This window comes from Papaver somniferum, chromosome 2 (assembly GCF_003573695.1).
Source record: "Papaver somniferum cultivar HN1 chromosome 2, ASM357369v1, whole genome shotgun sequence".
NCBI lineage: Eukaryota > Viridiplantae > Streptophyta > Magnoliopsida > Ranunculales > Papaveraceae > Papaver > Papaver somniferum.
In genome coordinates, this window is record NC_039359.1 from 71125745 (window position 1) to 71150760 (window position 25016).

Here is a 25016-nt window from a genome sequence, read left to right on the forward strand (position 1 = left end):
TAAGTGCAATAAATGTTATTTAGACTGTGAAAATGACCCGACTACCCTTATCGGAAATAAGTAAAGTAAATATTACAAACTTTAAAATGACCATATTACCCTTAATGGAAATTAGTGCAATAAATATTATGGAGACTGTGAAAATAACTAGACTATCCTTATCGTAAATAAGTAAAGTAAATATTACATATTATGAAAATGACCATATTACCCTTATTGAAAATAAGTGCAGTGAATATTATGGAGACTGTGAAAATGACCAGACTACCCTTACGGCCGTAAGGGTAAAATGGTCATTTTCACAGTCTATAGTAGTTACATAACTTATTTCCGATAAGGGTAGTCTGGTCATTTTCTTTGCCACCATGATATTTATTGCATTAATTTCTAGTAAGGTTAATTTGGTCATTTTCACTGTCAATGATATTTACTTTACTTATTTCCGATAGGGCTGTCAATGGGTACCCATTACCCGGACCCGGAATCGGACCCGGTATATTTGGGTCCGGTTCCGGGTCCTAAAGTTGGACCCATTAGCTACTTAGGACCCGGCGGGTAATTACCCGATTGGACCCGAATTTAAACGGGTCCAAACGGGTAATACCAGTTGGGTGCCCGCGGGTATCGGGTACCCGTTTATTCATTATTTTATTCATGTTTTAGCAAAATTACAAGTATTTTTGCTAGTTTTAGCTTTGATATTTTACTCATTTAAATTTTTTCTCTTACATTTAACCTTTATTTAGTACATTAATAAGAAATAATAATAAATTTTTATAAAAATTACTTAAATTCAAGCCAAAAAGAGAAATATATTAAGTTTTTGAGATTTTTTAAATAGTTTTATTAAGACCCAATGGGTACCCAGAACCGGCGGGTGCCAGGATATTTAAACGGGTCCGGTTCTGGGTCCACAAGTTTAGGAACCGGACCCGGAACCGTTAGGAACCGGACCCGACCATTATAAGTAGGGTCCGGTTCCGGGTCTAGTGATACCCGGGAGGACCCGGACCCGTTGACACCCCTAATTTCCGATAAGTGTAGTTTGGTCATTTTCGTAGTCTCCTTAACATTTATTGCACTTATTTCCCATAAGGGTAAAATGGTCATTTTCACATACTGTAATATTTACTTTACTCGTATCCGAAAAGGGTGGTCTGTTCATTTTCACAGTCTCCATAATATCTATTGTCTATAATATTCACTTTACTTATTCCCGATAAGGATAGCCTGGTCATTTTGATAGTCTCCATAATTTTTATTGCACTTATTCTCAGTAAGGGTAAATTAGTCATTTCCACAGTCTGTAATATTTACTTTACTTATTTTTGATGAGGGTAGTCTGGTCATTTTCATAGTCTCCATAATATTTATTTCACTAATTTCCAATAAAGGTAGTATGGTCATTTTCACCGTCTGTGTGATATTTATTGCACTTATTTTCAATAAAGGTAGTTTGGTCATTTTGACAGTCTCCATAATATTTAGTGCACTAATTTCCCCTAAGGGTAAAATGGTCATTTTATCAGATTGCAATATTTACTTTATTCATATCCGATAAGGGTGGTCTGGTCATTTTCACAGTCTCAATAATATTTGTTGCACTTATTTCCAGTAAGGGTAATATGGTCTTTTTCATTGTCTGTAATATTCACTTTAATTATTTCCGATAAGGATAGTCTGGTCATTTTGACAGTCTCCATAATATTTATTGCACTTATTTCCAGTAAGGGTAAAATGGTCATTTTCACAGTCTATAATATTTACTTTACTTATTTTTGATAAGGATAGTCTGGTCATTTTCACAGTCTCCATAATATTTATTTCACTAATTTTCAGTAAGGGTAGTATAGTCATTTTCACCGTCTGTGTGATATTTATTGCACTTATTTCCAATCAGGGTAGTTTGGCCATTTTCACAGTCTCCATAATATTATTGCACTTACTTCCAGTAAGGGTAAAATAGTCATTTTCACAGTCTACAATATTTACTTTACTTATTTTTGATAAGGGTAGTTTGGTCATTTTCATTATCTCTATGAGATTTATTGACTTATTTCTAGTAAGGATAATATGGTCGTTTTCATAATCTGTAATATTTACTTTACTTATTTCCGATAAAGGTAGTATGGTCATTTTAACTGTCTCCATGATATTTATTGCACTAATTCCTAGTAAGGGTAAAATGGTCATTTTCACAGTCTGTAATATTTACTTTACTTATTTTTGATAAGGATAGTCTGATCAGTTTCACAGTCTCCATAATATTTATTTCACTAATTTTCAATAAGGGTAGTATAGTCATTTCACCGTCTGTGTGATATTTATTGCGCTTATTTCCAATAAGGGTAGTTTGGTCATTTTCACAGTCTCCATAATATTATTGCACTTACTTCCAGTAAGGATAAAATAGTCATTTTCACAGTCTACAATATTTACTTTACTTATTTTTGATAAGGGTAGTTTGGTCATTTTCATTGTCTCTATGAGATTTATTGACTTATTTCTAGTAAGGGTAATATGGTTGTTTTCATAATCTGTAATATTTACTTTACTTATTTCCGATAAGGGTAGTATGGTCATTTTAACTGTCTCCATGATATTTATTGCACTAATTCCTTGTAAGGGTAATATGATCATTTTCCCTGTTTGTACTATTTAGTTTACTTATTTCCGACAAGGGTAATATGGTTATTTTCTTAATCTATAATATTTACTTTACTTATTTCCGATAAGGGTAGTCTGGTCATTTTCACACTAGTAATCTTTGAACCTGTGATGTTCAATTCTGATGTTACAGGTTACTAGAGTTTGAAACCCAGGTCTAACTCTAGTAACTGATGTTCATCCGAATCAGAAAACTCAATTCTAACTCTGGTAATCTTTGAACTCAGGATGTTCAAATCTGATAAATTTCATTTTCAGTTCACCCGAATGAGAAACTCAGGTCCAACTCTAGTAATTTTTGAACATGGGATGTTCAAATCTGATAAATTTCATCTTTATTTCATCTGAATCAGAAACTCAGGTCTAACTCTAGTAATCTGATATATTTCGTCTTCAGTTCATCCGAACGAGAAATTTAGGTCTAACTCTAGCAATCTTTGAACCTGTGATGTTCGAATTTGATATATTTGGTCTTCAGTTTATCCGAACGAGAAACTCAGGTCTAACTCTAGCAATCTTTGAACCTGTGATGTTCGAATCTGATATATTTCGTCTTCAGTTCATCCGAACGAGAAACTCAGGTCTAACTCTAGCAATCTTTGAACTTGTGATGTTCGATTCTGATATATCTCGTCTTCAATTCATCCAAACGAGAAACTCAGGTCTAACTCTAGCAATCTTTGAACCTGTGATTTTCCAATCTGATATATTTCGTCTTCAGTTTATCCGAACGAGAATCTCAGATCTAACTCTAGCAATCATTGAACCTGTGATGTTCGAATCTGCTATAAATCATCTTCAGTTCATCCGAACGAGAAACTGAGGTCAAACTCTAGAAATCTTTGAACCTGTGATTTTCCAATCTGATATATTTCGTCTTCAGTTTATCCGAACAAGAAACTCATGTCTAACTCTAGCAATCTTTGAACCTGTGATGTTCGAATATGATATATTTCGTCTTCATTTCATCCGAACGAGAAACTCAGGTCTAAATCTAGCAATCTTTGAACCTGTGATGTTGGAATCTGATATATTTCGTCTTCAGTTCATCCGAACCAGAAACTCAGGTCTAACTCTAGTAATCTGATATATTTTGTCTTCGGTTCATCCGAACGTGAAACTCAGGTCTAACTCTAGCAATGTGATTTTCCAATCTGATATATTTCATCTTTTGTTCATCTGAACGAGAAACTCAGGTCTAACTCTAGCAATCTTTGAACCTGTGATGTTTGAATTTGATATATTTCGTCTTCAGTTCATCCGAACGAGAAACTCAGGTATAACTCTAGCAATCTTTGAACCTGTGATGTTCGAATCTGATATATTTCGTCTTCAATTCATCCGAACGAGAAATTCATCTCTAACTCTAGCAATCTTTGAACCTGTGATGTTTGAATCTGATATATTTCATCTTTAGTTCATCTGAACGAGAAACTCAGGTCTAACTCTAGCAATCTTTGAACCTGTGATGTTCGAATCTGATATATTTCGTCTTCAGTTCATCCGAACGAGAAACTCAGGTCTAACTCTAGTAATCTTTGAACCTGGGATGTTCAATTCTGATATATTTCATCTTCAGTTCATCCGAAATAGAAACTCAGGTCTAACTCTAGTAATCTTTGAACCTAGGATGTTCAATTCTGATATATTTCATCTTCAGTTCATCCGAAATAGAAACTCAGGTCTAACTCTAGTAATCTTTGAACCTAGGATGTTCAATTCTGATATATTTCATCTTCAGTTCATCTGAATCAGAAACTCGGGTCTAACTCTAGTAATCTTTGAACCGGGATGTTTAATTCTGATATATTTCATCTTCAGTTCATCCGAATCTGAAACTCAGGTCTAACTTTGGTAATCTTTAATTCTGATATATTATCTTATTCGTTTTTCTTGGTGAAGTCAATCTTTTAACTCAGGTAATTTTTTCTTAAAAACCCAATTTTCTTATACAATTTGATTTGGCTTATTGATTTGGTTTTGTGTTATTAGTAATAGAATGTTTATCTGATGGGGATTTTTATTTTTGAAGGTTGTTGTGAAAGTTATATATGAATCTCAAGGAGGAGTATAGATTTTCTGAGGAATGGATAGTAGTAGGGCTGCACAAAACCAACCCCACCCATCAACCCAACCCGCACCGCCAAACGATACCCACACCCGAACCATCTCGCCTAGAGATGGCAAACGGGCGAGCCGGGACTCGCCCGTTACGGGTTCCACGGGTTCGGGTTAATACGGGTTGAAACCCGCGGGTTGAATTTCTCCACGGGTTATCATTTCTTCAACCCGTGCCCGTAACGGGTTCAACCCGCGGGTTCACGGGTTAGCCCGTCCGTTTTATACCTTAAGAACATATCCTAAATGAGATCAAATTTTGGAGCCATTATTTAGCTAAAAACAAACACTACATTGTTCTACTAGTAATAATTAATGTCGACTACAAATCGGTCCTCACATGGGTGCCAAGCTCAGATGGTACAACTCTAATAGGGACCGTGAAAGTTTCTGCATCAGATGATTTTCACTGGATTGGTATTAGGGGCCTGCCTTTTCACCATTGGAATTTTATTGATATCCAATTATCCATGAATCATCGATTAATTTTCTCAAAGTTAACAGTTATAAGATTAAAGTCCTCTGTCATATTAGTAAAATCCCTGCAGCTGCTAATTTTTTGGGCTCGTGGCTATCTATTGAAAATTATCTGGTTAGCTTATCAAATGATCATCAGGATCATCGTCATCAACCACATCGTAGGCTTCGTTCAGCTATCGTTACTGTTGAGAATAATGCATTTCAGAAAGGTAACTTGAAGGTTTCTTCCTCAGTCACGCCGGTATCGCCTCAACTGACTATTCCAAATTTGAAATTAAAATCTTCCTCACTGGCATTTAATGATTATGCTGTGATGTCACCACAACAGTTAATTGCTACGTCTGGTCCTGAAGATAATCAACCTAATGGGTCAGATCATTATTTGTTACCCATTAGAAAATGAAGCTGAAAACCCAAGATTGTGGATGCTAATAGGTGTCCCTTAACCAATTACTTAGAACCCAAGACCTTTGGTTTCTTCCAAGTAAATTGTTCTTTTCTTTTTGTTTAGTTTGTGGTTAGATTGAGCAATTAGAATGATTAGAGGAGGATTAGCAATAGGAGTTGATTGAAATATTAGAATGGCAGCATACACCATCTTTTTCGCTTGGCGTGACCTTCCTCGGTATAAGGTTTTGCACAAACCCGTTGCGGGTTTCTGCGGGTTCACGGGCCGAGACGGGTTAACCCGTTTACTCACAAGCCGACATTTCTCCAACCCGAATCCGGCTTGTTTTGAAACCAGCCGAGCCGGGTTCGGGTTTTCACGGGCCGGGCACGGGTTAACCCGCGGGTTTTGGCTTGTTTGCCAGCTCTAATCTCGCCTAGGAACAGGTCGACTATGGATCATAGAATCCCAACCCTCCACATGTTGGGTTGGGTTTGGGTAGCAGCTTTCCTCACCCGATCCAAACCTCCCACGCGCCATAAACTACCCTAACCCCTTGATTACCCTCATCAGTTAATCTTAGTTGTTTATACAAAATGAACTCTTATCTAAACCTAATCGCAAAGCCCTGCCGCTTCCTCATTCCTTCTTTCTTTCTCTCACTTTCTTGTTCACTCTTCTTCTTCGAAAAGCATCGCCACTGCCTCACATTTTTACTTCAGTCTTTCAATTCAAATCGAAGTACCACACAACAAGCAACAACGCAAGATTCAACATAGTAAACACTAATTCAAAGTTCAGGTAAGTAAGATGCTAAGCACCCTAAGATTCATATAGTTACAGTTAGGGTTTTGTTTGGAATCATTGCGTGTAGTTTATGTTCTTCTTTGATATGATTATTTGATACTTTGTTTGTAATTTCATCTCCTGATTCAATTAGGGTCTGATGAACTGCTTGATTTATTATTTTTAAATTAGGGTTTGATGAATTGCTTGTTTTTTGAATCAGGGTTTGATATGTTCTCAATAGTCTCTTGTTTGATTCATTGATTTTTTTTTGTGCAGTTATGGAAATGTTTGCGTGCTGTGTGCATGATCGTTGGATTTGAATTGAAAAAGATAGAAAGTCTTCGAGTTGAAAAACAAAGGTTCATTTATTACCTTGTCTAACGAAACAGGTCAGCCTGTGTTGATGCTTTCAAGATTTGTTTGATTTTGTCTCTGTATTTAGCTGTTATGACTAGTATTGAATGAGCTGGTGTTGTTGTTGATGATGCCCAAGATATTTAGCTGTTCTTTTTTTCCATTTACATTATTCTCTTTCTCTTTCTCTGTCTCTCATCGAGTTCTTCATTTTTTTCCTTCTCTTCTAACCCCAGAAGGAGATCTGAGAAATGAAAACCCACGCAAATTAAAACCCGGAGAAATCAAAACCCATTTATTCTAAACCTAAATCTCATAAATTAAAACTTACTTTTCAGAAATCAAACCTAATCTTACAATAACTCACCCAAACCCTAGAAATCGTTTTCTTCTCTAAAGTTAATTATGTAAGGTGTGTTTGGTTCCAACCTGAAATTTCTTTCTCTAGTGATGAATTAATGGATCCTGTAGGGTATAACCTTAATCTTGTTACTTTTTTTTGTTGTTTAGTTATTGCATTATTTTTACCTAATTCTATTATGTGCAGATTTTGCATTTTTTGTCTTTGTTTATTGTAATTGGTAGGGTTTTAAAGTATGGGTTTCCTTTTGATTTTAGTTTAGTAGTCATGTGGTGTTGATGGTTTTACTGGTGAAAATGGTATGTGTTGTTGCTTAAGAGTCGCCACTGTTGGCATGTGGGTGGCTATCTATGTTGCACAGACACGGACACGGGACATAGTTACGACACGACACGGTTATGGGGACACGTCAAATCTCAAAAAAGTTGGTTACGGAGACACGTTATATATATTACACACATCAATTAAATGAGATTCTACAATAATATACTCAAGATAATAATTATTCTTATTTTCAAAATACTTGATTACTAATAAAATTAAATTAGTATAATGAAATTATGATCAATTTTTTCATAAATAATGTTTGGATTTGACTAAAGATGACTAAATTAGCTTTGCATTTAGTTTATTTTGATCTTCCATACCAAAATTAATCATTGTTGCGTCCGAAAGTGTGCAAATAGTGTCGGCAAAGTGTCCAATGTCGATTTTTACGCGACACGTGATGTGGCGTGTCTATCGCGTGTCATGAAGTGTCGTAACCGTGTCGTGTCCGATCGTGTGTCCGACACGGTTAAGGCATCTTTTAGACGTGTCCATGCAACATAGGTGGCTATTGGTGTTGTTGGTGGTAGCTTCAGAGATGGTGGCTGACCGAGCTTGTTGATGGTGTTTCTGTAATCACCATCTTATTCACCTTCCTTTACAGCACCCCTCATTGTAAAGTATTGTTATCTCTGATGCTCTTAAGTAAGATCTTGTTCCTGATTTTCATTTTATCTTAGAATTTTGTTTGATGTGTGTTTCAGATTGTATCTGAATTGTTTTTCTGTTTGTAATTTAGGGTCTTGAGACTTCAACCTGGGCACAAGTATTGCTTGTTGGTAAGTATTATTTGATGACTTGCCACCTATTTATGTTAACTCCTGATGACTTACTAGTTTGTAAAATGTATATGCAAGGCTTAATTTTGCTTTACAATGACGTTAACTATGTTGTCTTGTTTTCTTTCTCTTTGTGCTAAGTGTTTGAATACAGTTGATTAGTATGTTGCACGTGCTTGTGGTTTTACTAGAGCTTGATGGCATATTACTGTAAATTTCAGGTAGCAGAAGTAAAGAGGTTACTTCTTGGATTCTAACACATCTCCAAGCATTCTCGATTCGTGCAGTTCAACTTATCTCTTGTTTGCTCATGCTAACGTAAGACTCTGGTTGAGAATGCATAAAACACGTAGTTTATGAAGATGGTATTGTATGGAAGGAATGGTTAGTTATATCCTTCCTGTATTCAGTTGATCCCAGTGGGATTTTGCTGAGGGTAAGAAATTTTATTCACTTGATCCTAGTGGTATTATTCACGCATCATAAATGAATAAGTTTTGCATGCCCTCTCTTGTAGATGCAGGATGAAGCAAGTTGACCAGTATCCTTGTCTAGTGTATGATAGTGAGATAATGCCGCGTATGAACTCATTTATATTAGGTTGTTTTTTTAGAAGCTATTGGGAACTCGTAGGACTTATGTTTCCGTTGTCAGAGACATAGTAATGGTTTAACCGCCATGAATGTTTTCTTCTGTTCTAATTGTTAACGTATCACTCAGCCTGTTAGTTTTCTTATGTTGTATTGTTTCACCACTGTGGATTTTTTTTCTTAGTTTTCATCCGTGTATTAACTTTACTGCCTTTTTCTCAATGGAAGGTGATGACTTATGACTTATTGAAACTGGATGTACACGGGTTTCGAAGTTGGCACAGGTCATGGAAAAGGTGTTTGTTTTGTTGCTTGATGAGTTACAAAAATTGGGTGCGAAAATCAGATTAACAGACTTCTCGAGGATAAGCATAGAGACTGGAGTCAGATCTATCTAGTGCTTAAGCTTACAGCAGCTGTTTATTAAAAACACTGCAAACCAGGTGGGGGGAATGTAGAATTAGCAAATGGGCTTTAAGAATTTAGTCATTTTTCTAATCTGCTAAATCTTAAGAAAATTAAGTGTCACATTCTTGCTTTGCTAAAACATTCAATTAAGTTTTTTCATGTTTTTTGGTTGTACACCTTGTCCGTAATATTTTATATCAGTTTATCAGAGAACACTGTGCACTATATATACATGACATTTGATTTATCACTTGGTCTCAGAAAGAAAGAACCAGTGGGCATGAGATGATCCAGCATTCATTGTTATTTGCAGCCTCCTTTTCATTGTTGCAACTTCGGCTTATTGTGGTGCGTACGTTCTCTCTTATGAACTTGCAGTTTTCTTCTTGTGTTAATAGACAATAAGAATTAAAGACTATACAGGTGATGTGCATCAACATAGTTCCCCTTTATGAAAATCCTCGCAACTGCGTTATAGAAATATTCAATTTTGTAGATGTATACTTAAATTTCAATTTATTTTTTCACGTTTCACCAAGTCCCTGAAAAGAAAGTATGTCCATATGGTTTTATTTGATTATTTGGTGAATGATATGTTCATCTGTAGATGTTAGTCTTTCAGTTAGACCTAAGGGAAAATATGAAAGGTTTACTGAAGCGTTATTTAGAGTCCTTAGGCTATGCTAGTTTTAAACTCTTTGTGTAACGTTAAGCGAATGACTGCAGTCATGTATATAGATAATAGTCATTTTTCCTTTCCTTTTCATACGTTTATTTTTATTTCTGCGAATGGTTACTCTGATGCTGCTGGTGCTTATTTTGTTCCACCTTGTTGTTTCATTATTTCAGGTTCAGCCATAGCGTGGGACATGCTATTTACACATTTCTTTCAGTATTGATTTTTCATTTCTTAATAACTGGAGCGATTCTGGCAACATGTTTCTGGTAAGATGTAACACCAATGAATATATATGAGTTTCGAACTATGATCCAGTTTGCACATTTAGTTCCATGATTATAGCAGATAAGGGGACCAATTTTTCTATAAAATTCCATGGAAGCTATTTGTATTGGCTGGCTGTGCATGTTTCTTACGAATTCATATCTTCACGAAGAGTCTCCTAACAGTCATGTGATTGAACAATGAGTGGAATGGTAAATCCTGAAACTCTACTTTGTTCTGTATCAGAAAGTTTCTGCTATGTTTTAGTTCAGGGGCGTACAACTTTTTCTCATTATCCAATGTAGACTTCTGGACCATCAGTCTCTTCCTAGTTTGATAAATATGTGGGATTCCCTACTACGCCAGTTATTTGCTTCAGTGTTATGTATGTAATGGGATTCTTTTAAATCATTTACTAGCAATATTTGTTCATGTTGCATTCACAAATTGCATTGTTTATGAAGTTTAACCTTACCTATCTTAGTACAATTACTCTTGGCACACTTCTGCGTATCCATAATATTTAACCACTTGGAATTCTATCTTGGCAGTAAAGCATTGGAACAATTCCTGCAAGATCTCTCTGTGACAGGGTGTATGATGTTACCTTTCGTTGAGGAGTTAAAGACCATGAGTTCTTTGTATTTGTAAGTGGAAATTATCATTTAGTTTCAAATTATCATCTTCGCACGCCATGGTTATATTTCTTAGAGAATATAATACAAAAAAATAGAAAACACAAATTGGTGGTTTGTTTATTTATAGCTTATGTTTCCTCCTCTTCTGTATTTGTGTTTCTGCAACGAGTGTATATATGGTGGGAAAATGTATGATTCACAGATTGAAAATGTATGAATTACTGATTGAAAACGAGCATATTGCAATTGTATGTCAGGCTCAGGCTTAATCATATTGCAGGTCTGTAAACTGGAAAACCAGGTTCATGATGACGACCTGGAATACCCATTTTTTCTTAATTACAATTTTAAAATTTCTCACAGGAGTAACTGTTACAACACGGAGGAAAAATGTAAGTAAAATAACACGTGTCATCATCTCAGTAGTAGTTGCAAAAGAAAAGTAACAGATTAACTGTTACAATATTCGTGGCATAAGGCTGACACGTGTCCTCTAAGGAGGCGTTACAAAATGAGAAGTTACACATATAACCATTGTAAGTGTGGCGGTTGGAGACACGTGTCATTCAATGAATTGTTGTAAACAGAGAGTAACAGTAAAACTGTTAAGATATATGTGACAAATATGACACGTGTCGCAATCATAAAATTTGGTCTATTGTGACTGTTAGTTATTGTAACGCTTTTTATATGTGACTGTATCTGGCTATTATCACAGATAAAACCGTTACAAAACACCATCACAATTATTAATAACGGCCAATTTATAACAGGTCCTAACCCTTACAAATTCAATAAGTAACAGGTGCAGCCTGTGACAAAATCCTAGAAATGGTGTAGTGATATTGACAATTAGATTACCTAACAGAACCTGTAATACTATTAAGATATAACTGTATTTTGAAATTTCCTCCATTGATCACCCGAAGTCTAAAAGAAAAACATATTTGAAATTTTGGATGTGGCGTACCAATCACTAATACATGTATTTTTTTCCCTGATGACAGTGATGTTAACAGTTAACTCCCCAAATAATTAGATACTGAGGCCTATTCTTATGCACATGCCAAATCCTGACATTTGGCATATATGCACCCACTATGGGTATGCCAAACTGCCAAACTCATATGTCTATATGCCAGTCCTGGAATATAGGCATACACGACAGAGTTTTCATCGAGCGATAGAGATTCCATCGCTCGATGGTCTTTCATGTGCTCACTGGTCAGTCAATCGCTTGCGTTAGTCAAGCTGTCACTCGAGGGTATGATTAACGCTTATCAGTTCCTCATCTAATGGCTACAATTTTCCCCCTCTATAAATACCTAATTTCAAACTCATTTTAACTCACACCAGAATTTCTAAATCTCTATAGAATTTCTCAATTTCTCAATCTTTTTTCAAATCTAGAACTATCTATATTTTCTTGCAAAATGGATGTACAATCTCAAAGTCAAGGCAAAGGTAAAAAAAACCCGAGTCCGTGGTGCAAAATACACCATGATAGAAGATGAATGTATTTGTCGTAATTATGTTTTTTTAACCCAAGATAGTATCGATGATGCACAACAACATGGTAACACCATGTGCGATAACATATTTAAGAAATATGAAGAACAAACCATGAACATCAATGGTCGTGATGCAAAAGGATTGTCAGAACACTTCATTGTAATCAACCGGGAAGTGGCCGCTTATGTTGCATTAATAATGCAAGCCAAGAGAAAAGGAAAGGATAGTGGTCAGACTGATGTTGATTTTGAAAGAGAGGTTCGTACAGATTGACAACGAAAACATGGTAAACAGTTCGCTTATGAAAGTTGTTATTATATTTTGATGGGGTTGAACAAATATAATCTAGAATACTTGTCAAATAATTAACAAGTACCTGAAAGATCACCATATAATTCTTCTCCCTCAACACCAAATTCTCCACCATTTTCACCAGGTTCATCAAATTCTTCACCAGATTCCACAACAAGCTCAAATGCCAACAAAGTTTTCAATAATTATGTTGATGGTAATAATAAGGGAAAACTTCCAGGGAGGAACACTGCAAAACTGGATAAAAAAATTAGCTCTAGAAGGAGGGAGTTCCGGAGGATTTAACATGGCGGAGTTTATGGAACATCAAAAGACCATCGAGAAGCAAAGATCAGTTGATAGGAAATTTCAAAACCATGAGCGTAAGAAAAGTCGTCTTTCCCAAGAAAAATTTGGGTTTGACTATGACAAGCATAACATTCTGCAAACTAACACTTCAATTATGAATGCCCAACAAAAACATGTATGGAAAATCGAATTTGACAGGATTCAAGCACAGATTGAAAAGTAAGATGGATTTACTAACAACCAACCCAATGATGATGATGATGATGATGAAACTGATGATGAGTTTGATGTAGTAGTTCCTCTAGATGATTAATGTATGAGTTTAAGTTTTAATGTAGCAGTTTAAGTTTTAATGTTTTGGTTTAAGTTTTAATTTGGTTTGTTGCTAATTTGAAATGAAATGTTGAAGTTTATTAATTAGAAATGTTTTTTTATTAAATTTTGCATTCCATTTAATAATAACTTTAAATAAATAACAATACATAACTTAAGAAAAATTAATAACATAACTTAAAGATTTAAGAAATATAAATAACCTAAAGAACTAAAAATAAATAACTTAAAAAGAAAAGAAAAAAATCATTGTCTTCCATTTCTGCCCAAAGATTCAATCTCAGATCATCTCTTAACTGGTCATACAAATTTCGGTTCTGAATGTAGTTAGTCATTTGACGATAATCCCTTGCAGGGCGGCCTCTTTCTGGTCGAATCTACGGCCTCAAATCTTCATCTTCATAGTTAATCCAATCTGAATCACGACGGGTTGCCTGAATTACCATGTTATGAAGAATTATGCAAGTGAGCATAGTCTTATGCATTTCACGAGGACTTAACCCACGATATGGGCCACAAATGATAGCGAACTTCCTCTTCAAAATTCCAAAAGCGCGTTCCACATCCTTCCTGAGTGCCATTTGGGCATCGTTAAAATGCCGGTAAGAACGGCCCAATGCACCAGCAGGAGGCTGACGGTAGCATTGAACCAAGGTGGACCATTTTGGGTAGATACCATCCGCAAGATAATAGCCATGAATGTACTGATGGATGCTGATCATGAAACGGACAAATGGAGAAATTCCATACTTCAAATCTTCAAACAGAGGCGACTTGTGCAAAACATTAATATCATTTTGTGAACCCGGAAGACCAAAAAAAGCGTGCCTTATCCAAAAATCATAAGAAGCAGCAGCTTCAAGGATAACTGTTGGTTTTGCATAATGACCCTTATATTGACCGGCCCAATATACAGGGCATCCTTGCCATACCCAATGCATACAATCGAGACTACCTAGTATTCTTGGGAATCCCCTGTCCTCATTTTCAATCAATATTTGTCTAACATCTTCGTCGGTTGGTTTTCGTAAATATGTTGGACCAAAATGATTAATCATTACTTCACAGAACAATGAAAGATAAGTGTAAGAAGTTGTTTTACCCATACGAAGGTACTCATCGTTCGCATCCACTGGAGTGCCATAACCTAGAATCCTTAAAGCCGAAGTAACTTTTTGTTCATGACTATGACCTCTAATATTCAGTGCATCAAACTGATAATTGAATTGAGGTTCTACTCGACAAAGCTCTTCAATAATCTTTTTCACCAGATGACGAGGCATGCGAAATCGACCTTGAAAATTTTGATCAGAGTACACACAATTTGGAAGAAAATAATCATGCATCATCTCACTACACCAAAACCAGGATTTTGTAACATTGCAACCTGTCACAGTTTATTTTTCAGTCACAAATACACCTGTGATAAGTCCTGCAACAGTTATAACTGTTATTAAATTTTATATTCGTGATAATAATTAAAAATATTAAATTTTTTTATTAGTCACAATAATATTTGTTGACAATTTTACAGACAATCACAATTATAATTCAAAGTGATGATTCCACCCAAATATTTCACCACATCTAAAATAACCCTAAAATTATAACACTTTGAATTTTACTTATCACTAATTTTCCCACATCAAAATACATTTCTCTTTTTAATTTTCTTAATATTAGAAAACAGGATCAAGACCAACTCAACAAGTCATGACTTTATAGAAATTTGGCTTTGACATATCTGCTTCTTCCGAAGACGGTGAAAATTACCAGACTACCCTTATCGGAATAAGTGCAATAAAAATTTCTAAAGATTGTGAATATGACCAGACTACCCTTATCGGAAATAAGTGAAGTAAATATTACATACTATGAGAATGACCATATTACCCTTAATGGAAATTAGTGCAATAAATATTATGGAAACTGTGAAAATGACCATACTATCCTTATCGAAAATAAGTAAAGTAAATATTACAGATTGTGAATATAATCATACAACTCCTATAAGAAATAAATAAAGAAAATATTACAGACTGTGAAAATGACCATTTTACCCTTACAAGAAATAAGTGCAATAAATATTATGGAGACTGTGAAAATGACCAAACTACCCTTATCGGAAATAAGTAAAAGAAATATTGCACATTTTGAAAACGACCATATTACCCTTACTGTGAAAATGACCATATTACCCTACTAGAAATAAGTGCAATAAATATCATGGAGACTATGAAAATGACTATATTACCCTGACAAGAAATAAGTGCAATAAATATCATGGAAACTACGAAAATGACCGAACTACCCTTATCAGAAATAAGTAAAGTAAATATTACAGACTATGAAAATGACTATTTTACCCTTACTGAGTGTAATAAATATTCTAGAGACTATGAAAATGACCAGACTACCCTTATGAGAAATAAGTAAAGTAAATATTACGGACTTTTGAAATGGCCATATTATCCTTACTGAAAACAAATGCAATAAATATCACGGAGACTATGAAAATGACCAAACTACCCTTATCAAAAATAAGTAAAAAAAATATTACAAACTGAAAATGACCATTTACCCTTACTGGAAATAAGTGCAATAAATATCATGGAGATTATGAAAATTACCAAACTACCCTTATTGGAAACATATGCAATAAATATTATGGAGACTATGAAAATGACCAGACTACCTTATCGGAAATAAGTAAAGTAAATATTACAGACTGTGAAAATGACCATATTACCCTTACTGGAAATTAGTGCAATAAATATTATTGAGAGTGTGAAAATGACCAGATTACCATTATTAAAAATAAGTAAAGATCATATTTCAGACTGTGAAAATGACCATATTACCCTTACTAGAAATTAATACAATAAACATCATGGATACATGACCAAACTTCCCTTATAAAATGACTAAATATTATAGTTTATGAAAATGACCATTTTACCCTTACTGGAAATAAGGTTAATAAATGTAATGGAGACAGTGAAAATAACCATACTACATTTATCGGAAATAAGAAACGTAAATATCACTGATAGTGAAAATGACCAAACTACCCTTATCGGAAATAAGTTAAGTAAATATTATAGACTATGAAAATGACCATTTTACCCTTATCACAGTCTCCATAACATTTATTGCACTTATTTCCCCTAAGGGTAAAATAATCATTTTCACAGACTGTAATATTTACTTTACTCATATCCGAAAGGGTGGTCTTGTCATTTTCACAATCTCCATAAAATTTATCGCACTTATTTCCAGTAAGGGTAGAATGGTCATTTTCACTGTCTATAATATTCACTTTACTTATTTCCGATAAGGATAGTCTGGTCATTTTGATAGTCTCCATAATATTTATTGCACTTAATTTCAGTAAGGGTGAAATAGTCATTTCACAGTCTGTAATATTTACTTTACTTATTTTTGATAAGGGTAGTATGGTCATTTTCACAGTCTCCATAATATTGATTTTACTAATTTCCAGTAAGGGTAGTATAGTCATTTTTACCGTCTGTGTGATATTTATTGCACTTATTTCAATACGGGTAGTTTGGTCATTTTGACAGTCTCCATAACATTTATTGTACTTATTTCCCTAAGGATAAAATGGTCATTTTAGCAGACTGTAATATTTACTTTACTCTTATCTGATAAGGGTGATCTGGTCATTTCACAGTCTCCATAATATTTATTGCACTTATTTCCAGTAAGGGTAGTATTGTCATTTTCACTGTCTGTAATATTCGCTTTACTTATTTCCGGTAAGGATAGTCTGGTAGTTTTGACAGTCTCCATAATATTTATTGCAATTATTTCCAGTAAGGGTAAAATAGTCATTTTCACAGTCTGCAATATTTACTTTACTTATTTTTGATAAGGGTAGTCTGGTCATTTTTACAGTCTCTATTTCACTAATTTCCAGTAAGGGTAGTATAGTCATTTTCACCGTCTGTGTGATATTTATTGCGCTTATTTCCAATACGGGTAGTTTGGTCATTTTGAAAGTCTCCATAATATTTATTGCAATTACTTCCAGTAAGGGTAAAATAGTCATTTTCACAATCTATAATATTTACTTTACTTATTTTCTTTATTGGAAGTTTGGTCATTTTCACTGTCTCTGTGATATTTATTGACTTATTTCTAGTAAGGGTAATATGGTCATTTTCATAATCTGTAATATTTACTTTACTTATTTCCGATAAGGGTAGTATGGTCATTTTATCTGTCTTCATAATATTTATTGCACTAATTCCTAGTAAGGGTAATATGGTCATTTTCACTGTCTGTGTGATATGTATTGCACTTATTTCTAGTAAGGGTAATATGGTCATTTACATAATCTATAATATTTATTTCACTTATTTCCGATAAGGGTAGTATGGTCATTTTCACTATCTACATGATATTTATTGCACTAATTTCTCGTAAGGGTAATATGGTCATTTTCATTGTTTAAACAATTTACTTTACTTATTTCCGATAAGGGTAATATGGTTATTTTCTTAATCTGTAATATTACTTTACTTATTTCCGATAAGGGTAATCTGGACATTTTCACTCTAGTAATCTTTGAACCTATGATTTTCCAATCTGATATATTTCGTCTTCAGTTCATCCGAACGAGAAACTCGGGTCTAACTCTAGCAATCTTTGAACTTGTGATTTTCCAATCTGATTTCGTCTTCAATTTATCCAATCGAGAAACTCAGGTCTAACTCTAGCAATCTTTGAACCTGTGATGTTCGAATTTGATATATTTCGTCTTCAGTTCATCCGAACGAGAAACTCGGGTCTAACTCTACCAGTCTTTGAATCTGTGATGTTCGAATCTGATATATTTCCTCTTCAGTTCATCTGAACGAGAAACTCAGGTCTAACTCGAGCAATCTTTGATCCTGTGATGTTCAAATCTGATATATTACGTCTTTGGTTCATCCGAACGAGAAACTTAGGTCTAACTCTAGTAATTTTTGAACTTGTGATGTCCAATCTAATATATTTCGTCTCCAATTCATCCGAACGAGAAAATCAAGTCTAACTCTAGTAATCTTTGAACCTGTGATGTTCAACTTTTATATATTTCGTCTTCAGTTCATCCGAACGAGAAACTCAGGTCTAACTCTAGAAATCTTTGAACTTGTGATGGTCGAATCTGATACATTTCGTCTTCAGTTCATCCGAACGAGAAACTCAGGTCTAACTCTAGCAATCTTTGAACCTGTAATGTTCGAATATGATATATTTCGTCTTCAGTTCATCCGAACGAGAAACTCAGGTCTAACTCTAGAAATCTTTGAACTTGTGATGTTCAAATCTGATATATTTCGTCTTCAGTTCATCTGAACGAGAAACTCATGTCTAACTCTAGCAATCTTTGAACCTGTGATGTTCGAATTTGATATATTTCGTCTTCAGTTCATCCGAACGAGAAACTCGGGTCTAACTCTACCAATCTTTGAACCTGTGATGTTCGAATATGATATATTTCCTCTTCAGTTCATCCGGACGAGAAATTCAGGTCTAACTCGAGCAATCTTTGATCCTGTGATATTCGAATCTGATATATTACGTCTTTGGTTCATCCGAACGAGAAACTTAGGTCTAACTCTAGTAATTTTTGAGCCTGTGATGTCCAGTTCTGATATATTTCGTCTCCATTTCCTCCGAACGGGAAACTCAGGTCTAACTCTAGTAATCTTTGAACCTGTGATGTTCAACTTTTATATATTTCGTCTTCAGTTCATCCGAACGAGAAACTCAGGTCTAACTCTAGAAATCTTTGAACTTGTGATGTTCGAATCTGATATATTTCGTCTTCAGTTCATCCGAACGAGAAACTCAGGTCTAACTCTAGCAATCTTTGAACCTGTGATGTTCAACTTTTATATATTTCGTCTTCAGTTCATCCGAACGAGAAATTCAGGTCTTACTCTTGTAATCTTTGAACCTGTGATGTTTAATTATGATATATTTCGTCTCCAGTTTATCCGAACGAGAAACTCAGGTCTAACTCTAGTAATCTTTGAACCTGTGATGTCCAATTCTGATATATTTCGTGTCAAGTTCATCCGAACGAGAAACTGAGGTCTAACTCTAGTAATCTTTGAACCTGTGATGTCCAATTCTGATATATTTCGTTTCCAATTCATCCGAGCGAGAAACTCATGTCTAACTCTAGTAATCTTTGAACCTGTGATGTTCAATTCTGATATATTTCGTCTCAAGTTCATCCGAACGAGAAACTCGGGTCTTACTCTAGTAATCTTTGAAAATGTGATTAGGGTTGTTAATGGGTACCCATTACTCGGAACCGGATCCGGTAGATTTTGGTCCGGTTCCGGGTCCTAATATTGGACCCATTAACGACTTAGGACCCGACGGGTAATTACCCGATTGGACCCGAAACTTAACGGGTCTAATCGGGTAATACCCGTCGGGTACCCGGTAGAATGTGTACAACCTTTGGAAATAATTATAGGTCTCTTAATAATTCCTATGCTATCGTCTTTATATACATATGAATCTATGATATTTCTCTATCTCGGATGCTTATCATTTTATGTCTTAAAGTAATCCTTTTATTTCTCAGAGGAAGTAAATTTATTTCTGTCTTTTAATACGTAATCAATTCAAGCTCATACAGTAACCAACTCATCTTCTTTATATCTAATTTTTTAATAGTGACTTTTGACATACATGATTTATATGTGAATCTAATTTATGGAAATTGGTGGCAATTCATGTAAACCTTAGGTTTTGTCAACTAACAGTTTTCATGTATAAAGTTTAAAATCAAAGATGAAATTTTAGTTTTTGATTGATGGCAGCAATAGCTATGGGATACATAAAGATAGGATTTAATTGGCAAAATGTTTGATTGTTTACAATGTTTATGACTTGTTTCTTACTTCTTCTTTGATGGACTTAATTGCCACACTGAGGCATATCTCAGAAGTTCTGTTCGACTTCGAACTTGTTTTTCCATCTTTAATTCACTTAACGATGTGTCCATATACAATTGGTTCCCTCCCTTTCATTAAATTCAAATTCAGATGTTTGATTTCATAACTTAAGCTCGTGGTTTCCAGGAACATTTTGAATTTAACGTAGTATATGATAATACCCGATAACTACCCGGACCCGGTAATTGCCCGCTATTTTTATCGGGATCGGTTCTGGGTCTACACAATTAAGGACCGGACCCGGAACCGACTAAAATAATAGGGTCCGTTTTCGGGCCCTATGGCAACCGGGAGGATCCGGACCCATTGACAACCCTACCTGTGATGTTCAATTCTGATATATTTCGTCTCCAGTTCATTCGAACGAGAAACTCGGGTCTTACTCTAGTAATCTTTGAACCTGTGATGTTCAATTCTGATATATTTCGTCTTCAATTCATCCGAACGAGAAATTTTAACCCTAATAATCTTTGAACCTGTGATATTCAAATATGATATATTTCGTCTTTGGTTCATCCGAACGAGAAACTTAGGTCTAACTCTAGTAATTTTTGAACCTGTTATGTCCAATTCTGATATATTTCGTCTCCAATTCATCTGAATGAAAAACTCAGGTCCAACTCTAGTAATCTTTGAACCTGTGATGTTCAACTTTTATATATTTCGTCTTCAGTTCATCCGAACGAGAAACTCAAGTCTAACTCTAGTAATCTTTGAACTCGTGATGTTCGAATATGATATATTTCGTCTTCAGTTCATCTGAACGAGAAACTCAGGTCTAACTCTAGCAATCTTTGAACCTGTGATGTTCGAATCTGATATATTTCGTCTTCAGTTCACCCGAACGATAAACTCGGGTGTTACTGTTATAATCTTTGAACCTGTGATGTTCAATTCTGATATATATTTCGTCTCAAGTTCATCCGAACGAGAAACTCGGGTCTTACTCTAGTAATTTTTGAACCTGTGATGTTCAATTCTGATATATTTCGTCTCCAGTTCATCCGAACGAGAAGCTCGGGTCTTACTCTAGTAAGTTTTGAACCTGTGATGTTCAATTCTGATATATTTCGTCTACAGTTCATCCGAACGAGAAACTTAGGTCTATCACTAATAATCTTTGAACCTGTGATATTAAAATATGACATATTTCGTCTTTGCTTCATCCGAACGAGAAACTTAGGTCTAACTCTAGTAATTTTTGAACCTATGATGTCCAATTCAGATATATTTCTTTTCCAGTTCATCCGAACGAAAAACTTGGGTCTAACTCTAGTAATCTTTGAACCTGTGATTTTCAACATTTATATATTTCGTCTTCAGTTCATCCGAACGAGAAACTCGGGTCTTACTCTAGTAATCTTTGAACCTGTGATGTTCAATTCTGATATATTTCGTCTTCAGTTCATCCGAACGAGAAACTTTAACCCTAGTAATCTTTGAACATGTGATATTCAAATATGACATATTTCGTGTTTGGTTCATCCGAACGAGAAACTTAGGTCTAACTCTAGTAATTTTTGAACATGTTATGTCCAATTCTGATATATTTCGTCTCCAATTCATCCGAATGAAAAACTCAGGTCCAACTCTAGTAATCTTTGAACCTGTGATGTTCAACTTTTATATATTTCGTCTTCAGTTCATCCGAACGAGAAACTCAGGTCTAACTCTAGTAATCTTTGAACTTGTGATGTTCGAATATGATATATTTCGTCTTCAGTTCATCTGAACGAGAAATTCAGGTCTAACTCTAGCAATCTTTGAACCTGTGATGTTCGAATCTGATATATTTCGTCGTCAGTTCACCCGAACGAGAAACTCGGGTGTTACTCTTATAATCTTTGAACCTGTGATGTTCAATTCTGATATATATTTCGTCTCAAGTTCATCCGAACGAGAAACTCGGGTCTTACTCTAGTAATGTTTGAACCTGTGATGTTGAATTCTGATATATTTCGTCTCCAATTCATCCGAACGAGAAGCTCGGGTCTTACTCTAGTAATTTTCGAACTTGTGATGTTCAATTCTGATATATTTCGTCTACAGTTCATCCGAACGAGAAACTTAGGTCTATCCCTAATAATCTTTGAACCTGTGATATTAAAATATGACATATTTCGTCTTTGCTTCATCCGAACGAGAAACTTAGGTCTAACTCTAGTAATTTTTGAACCTGTGATGTCCAATTCAGATATATTTCTTTTCCAGTTCATCCGAACGAAAAACTTGGGTCTAACTCTAGTAATCTTTGAACCTGTGATTTTCAACATTTATATATTTCGTCTTCAGTTCATCCGAACGAGAAACTCGGGTCTTACTATAGTAATCTTTGATCCTGTGATGTTCAATTCTGATATATTTCGTCCCAAGTTCATCCGAACGAGAAACTCGGGTATTACTCTCGTAATCTTTGAACCTGTGATGTACAATTCTGATATATTTCATTTCTAGTTCATCCGATCGAGAAACTCAGGTCTTACTCTAGTAATCTTTGAACCTGTGATGTTCAATTCTGATATATTTCATCTTCAGTTCATCCGAACGAGAAACTCAGCTCTAACTCTAGTAATCTTTGAACCTGTGATGTTCAATTCTGATATATTTCATAGTCAGTTTATCTGAACGAGAAACTCATGTCTCACTCTAGTAATCTTTGAACCTGTGATGTTCATTTCTGATATATTTCGTCTCATGCTCATCCGAACGAGAAACTCAGGTCTAACTCTAGTAATCTCTGAACCTGTGATGTTCACTTCTGATATATTTTATCTCAAATTCATCCGAACGAGAAATTTAAGTCTAACTCTAGTAATCTTTGAACCCTTGATGTCCAATTCTTATATATTTCGTCTCCAGTTCATCCGAACGAGAAACTCAGGTCTAACTCTAGTAATCTTTGAACCTGTGATGTTCAATTCTGATATATCTCGTCTCCAGTTCATCCGAACGAGAAACTCGGGTCTTACTCTAGTAATCTATGAACCTGTGATGTTTAATTCTGATATATTTCGTCTTTAGTTCATCCGAATGGGAAACTCAGGTCTAACTCTAGTCATCTTTGAACCTGTGATGTTCAAATATGATATATTTAGTCTCCAGTTCATCTGAACGAGAAACTCGGGTATTACTCTAATAATTTTTGAATCTGTGATGTTCAATTCTGATATATTTCGTCTTCAGTTCATCCGAACGAGAAACTCAGGTCTAACTCTAGTAATTTTTGAACCTGTGATGTTCAATTCTGATATATATTTCGTAGTCAGTTTATCCGAACGAGAAACTCAGGTATATAACTTTAGTAATCTTTGAACCTGTAATGTTCAATTCTGATGTATTTCTTCTTCAGTTCGTCCAAACGAGAAACTCAGGTCTAACTCTAGTAATCTTTGAACCTGTGATGTTCAAATATGATATATTTCATCTTCGGTTCATCCGAACGAGAAACTTAGGTCTAACTCTAGTAATCTTTGAACTTGTGATGTCCAATTCTGATATATTTCGTCTTCAGTTCATCCGAACGAGAAACTCATGTCTAACTATAGTAATCTTTGAACCTTTGATGTTCAATTTTTATATATTTCGTCTTCAGTTCATACGAACGAGAAACTCGGGTCTTACTCTAGTAATCTTTGAACCTGTGATGTTTAATTATGATATATTTCGTCTCCAGTTCATCTGAATTTAAAACTCGGGTCGTACTTTAATAATCTTTGAACCTGTGATGTTCAATTCTGATATATTTCGCTTTCAGTTCATCCGAACGAGAAACTCAGGTCTAATTCTAGTAATCTTTGAACCTGTGATGTTCAATTCTGACATGTTTCATAGTCAGTTTATCCGAACGAGAAAGTCAGGTCTAACTCTAGTAATCTTTGAACCTGTGATGTTCAATTCTGGTATAGTTCGTCTCCAGTTCATGCGAACGATAAACTCATGTCTAACTCTATTAATCTTTCAACCTGTGATGTTCAAATCAGATATATTTCATCTTCAATTCATCCGAACGAGAACTTGAGATGATTATATATGTTATTCTACATCTTCGGTTCCTCGAAATGGTTTGCGTACAAGGTATGGATACCACACCGGTTTCAAAACCAACAGTTCCTTTACGCTATACATACTTGGTATGCGTACCATTTTTAGTTCAGAGCAACAATTTTTTTTATGGTATTCATACCGCATATGCATACCAAAAAGTTTCTGTCGACATATAGCTATACTGGTATGTGTACTGGGTACACGTAAGACGGTTCCAGATTTATAATATTATTTCCCATTATGTGAACTGGTGTGCATAGTGTCTTGTATCTAGATTTGCAATAATTTTATATTTTTTTCCATTATGTTAAAATCTGTTATTCTACATTCTCTAGTAAAATGGCATTTATTTCATCATAGTTCATCAAAATTTATCAAGAGTTAATAAAATTAACTCTTCATATACACTAATCCAAAAAATAATTCTATAAAGTCTAAAAGTGCCCCAAAGATTCACAAAACCTTATGAACCATTAGATTATCTTGTCTTAACACGTGGCTCACCATCTGATATTCGTCCACCAATCAAATATGGGCTAGAGATAATATTTGTCCAACCTCGGTACACTGAAATTAAATGTTAGAACGTGTGAGAAACACATGTGTGAAATCAGTACCCTACATTTTGTTTAGATATCCTCGAGATGGAGAAAACACAGATTTTTGTATAAACAAAATGAAAGAAGAAAACCTAAACCTAAT

General features: G+C 34.8%; 1 long non-coding RNA gene across 2 annotated transcripts; it reads left to right on the plus strand.

Annotated features, from left to right (window-relative positions):
* The first annotated feature begins 6315 nt into the window (after window positions 1-6315).
* Window positions 6316-11019, plus strand: LOC113353502. Of its 2 annotated transcripts, none has more exons than XR_003361341.1 (8): window positions 6316-6454; window positions 6719-6831; window positions 8224-8263; window positions 8485-8699; window positions 9082-9296; window positions 9523-9609; window positions 10111-10416; window positions 10756-11019. It is a non-coding gene; the product is annotated as an uncharacterized LOC113353502 (long non-coding RNA). The 2 variants fall into 2 exon arrangements; XR_003361342.1 differs by having other exon boundaries at window positions 10111-10206.
* Window positions 11020-25016: the final 13997 nt, after the last annotated feature.